This window comes from Equus asinus, chromosome 8, assembly GCF_041296235.1.
Source record: "Equus asinus isolate D_3611 breed Donkey chromosome 8, EquAss-T2T_v2, whole genome shotgun sequence".
Taxonomy (NCBI): Eukaryota; Metazoa; Chordata; class Mammalia; order Perissodactyla; family Equidae; genus Equus; species Equus asinus.
The window spans coordinates 43,634,471-43,637,613 of NC_091797.1; the positions used below are offsets into that span (position 1 = coordinate 43,634,471).

The window sequence follows — 3,143 nt, forward strand, 5'->3', positions numbered from 1 at the left end:
GCAGTTGGCGTCACTTTTACTTTAGTCAGTGTGTTACGAGCAGTAAATGCTGCCAGTCAGAGTACGATCACTGAAGTTGCAGGTACCAGTGGAAATTAAAATTCACTTCTCAACGAGAGTTAGGAAAATACTGGTAGACCGTAATTGAAGCTTCCCCACCCTCCGCTTGCAGCGCTTCCTCAACTATCCACACGCACATCCGCACGCACGTACGTACGCAAGCACATATTTGATGCCCAAGGAATGGCGTGGCGTTTGAGAAGGCATCCATAGGAGAACTGGAATTGGGGGCGCGTCCCGCGCAGGCATCAACACATGGGATGCGTCTCCACCTAGGAGATCCGGAATTAAGTTCCCACCAGCTTCAAAGACAACCGCAATGTTAATGTGATGAAAACCCATGTTTTTGGCAAGAATATTTGAGAAAACACTTGCTTTAGATTCTCAAGTCCGATTGGTGGAAAAGTAAGCAAGTGGGCTCGTCCGGGATTTGAACCCGGGACCTCTCGCACCCGAAGCGAGAATCATACCCCTAGACCAACGAGCCACCTACGTATAAATGGCACCCGTGATCATGTAAGAAGAATTAGAATTAAATAATACTTTTTATTCTGTTTGATCTACAAATAATTTGTTCCCTGATAAGATTTAATTCTGCCTGAATCTTTTACCTAAAATAGTTGGAAGACATTTCTGTTCATGGTCTGTTGGTAGCTTAAATCAGCATGGAATCACATAGTTGTAAGACTCATCACCTGTAGGAAATTTTGACATTTGATTTCTCCTTTGTTCTACTTTTCTAAACTACTCTAAGTAATTTAACTCATTTTTCATTTAGCTTTTAGTTAAATCTGTTAGAAAAATTAGTGTCCTGGAATTTTCCTCTTCTCACTGCTATCCTTTTTGAAAGTTGGGTGTTACTATTACTGAGTTGGTCCAAGATTATTTGCTATAATAAGGAGTATTTTCTACCAGAGGTTCCTCAGAATGAATATTCCTAATCTCAGCAAAGTTCCATTGGTTCAAATAAGATTTCTTAACATTCGTTTTTCAGGGGCACTAAGAGATGAGTATTTGGTGGGTATACTGAGTTACCAAAACTTCTGGCTAAAGTCAAATGGGACATTTGCTGATATATCTAAACTACATTTTAAATCCGTGTAAACATGTATGCATTGAATTAATACATGTTTTCAGTTTCATTTTGCTGTACTGAATTTGATGGCTTCAAAATTACAAAGAGTTCCTCTCATTCAGTTTATTCCTTCTATTAATCTATAGTTATTTATAGAATGCCTGCTTATTTTTATTTTTTACCAAAAAAGAAATTCTTTTACAAAGATAAGTAAAAATAGTGATTTTCTTGAATACATGAGAAATCAATCCTTTGTGAAAAGGGGAGTGGATTTAAACCAGCACTCAATTTAAGTTTTGACATGGATTTGCTGGGTGAATCCAAAGAATTATGAGGTTACTAGGCATTCCTCTTTTTATCTCCTGCCCACTTTGTACCTTGAAAGTTTAAAAAAGTTTTGACTGCTTTCTCTGAAACATCTGCCTAGGAGTAGTAACAATTCCTAACTGCCCTCAAATTCAAACCATGTGCCTATTGTTCAGACTCAGCATTCCACTTCCATGAAAACGTGTTCTCCTCTGTAAGAAATAGCATCTTCTGTTCACATACAGATGGGTCACTGACATAGGACTAATGAGACTTTAAATAAAAGATTAAATACTTTGTTGTGGAAAAGAATTATTCAATCTAAACTCAAAGATTTCCCAAAGAATAAATTCCTTGATACACAATTTAGAGCACTTCGCTTCATCTTGAAATCAACTGAATAGATTAGTTTACTAATTTTTGAACTCAACACAATGGTTTTGGGGTCACACACTTCACAGAGCAACCTACACTCTCATTTCCAAACTCTTGTTCTCTCTTCTTTTCTATAGTGTAATATACTTTTCCCTTTCTCAATCCAACTTCCTTGGGGATAATACATAATACTTTTACTTTTATACCAGTGAGAACTCAGACTCCAAGCAAGGTCGTTATTTAATGATTGCTAAAAAGCAGCATCATTACCCATAGTAGGGGAACCACATGTAATTTATATTCAAGTCATTTTGTGGAGATGTCTACTGCCCTTGTCTAGGCCATGTAGTTTGTGCGTAACAAGATGCTTAGGTATGTTGGTAAACATGATTATATTCATAATTAAACTCAAGTTTCTTGGAGAACAGGAGGCACGGCATAAAGATATAGTTACAGAAAACAACTTAGAACAACTGATATAAAACTTCCCAACTAATGTAAACAAGACTCATTCACCAAATTTCTATTTAGTAATTACTCAGTGCCAGATCTCTGTTAGCCCCTGGATTACCAAAGACAAATAAGAGTTCTTGTCCTTGGAGAGACTCACTCTAACTGGTTATCTGAGTAAGTATTATTGTCACTTTTCTAAATGTTCTCACTTGAGATTTCATTCCATGTTATCTCATATTTCTCATAAGAAAATCAACTTCCTCGTATGGCTTTATTATTTTTGGACTACTTAAGGTGGCAAGATTTGTGTTCAGTAGTCACAGAACTTCCTCAGGGATAGCTGACGGATGCTCTCTCATTTGTTGTAATGTTAACCCATTATAATCTTTAATCCATGACAATGCCATTATCTTTGGAAATATTGCTGAATCGCTAGGTTTATCATTTATGGATGGGAAAAAGAAGAAATTGTGGCACAAAGTAAATAAGGCTTAGAGGAATTTTTTTCTCTTTTTATAGTTTCTAAGTCAAAAAGATGAGCCACAACTTTCTTTCTAATTAATATAACTATATTTAAATTGCAATTACTATACATTTTGGGGCCTTATGGTGATTTCTTAACTTAGGTTCAAGTTACTAAATTTTTCATCCTTTTTCTCATCAGTTATATGAAAACCACGCCTAAGTGAGCTCTATCTGTAGACTAATCTGTGACTTGATAGACAAGATAAAAGTTATATTAGGACAGTACTCCATATTTTTATCTAAAAAAGTACATGTTTCAAATTTCATAATATACATCATGGTATGACAAATGATTTGAGTGATATTCATATTAATTTTTTATGCTTTACTTTCACAGAGGTAATTGACA

The 3,143-nt window shown here is 35.6% G+C and overlaps 1 non-coding gene across 1 annotated transcript; it reads right to left on the reverse strand.

The window, feature by feature from the left end:
* Positions 1-475: 475 nt before the first annotated feature.
* Positions 476-547, reverse strand: TRNAP-CGG (transfer RNA proline (anticodon CGG)). Its single transcript has one exon. It is a non-coding gene; the product is annotated as a tRNA-Pro (tRNA).
* Positions 548-3,143: the final 2,596 nt, after the last annotated feature.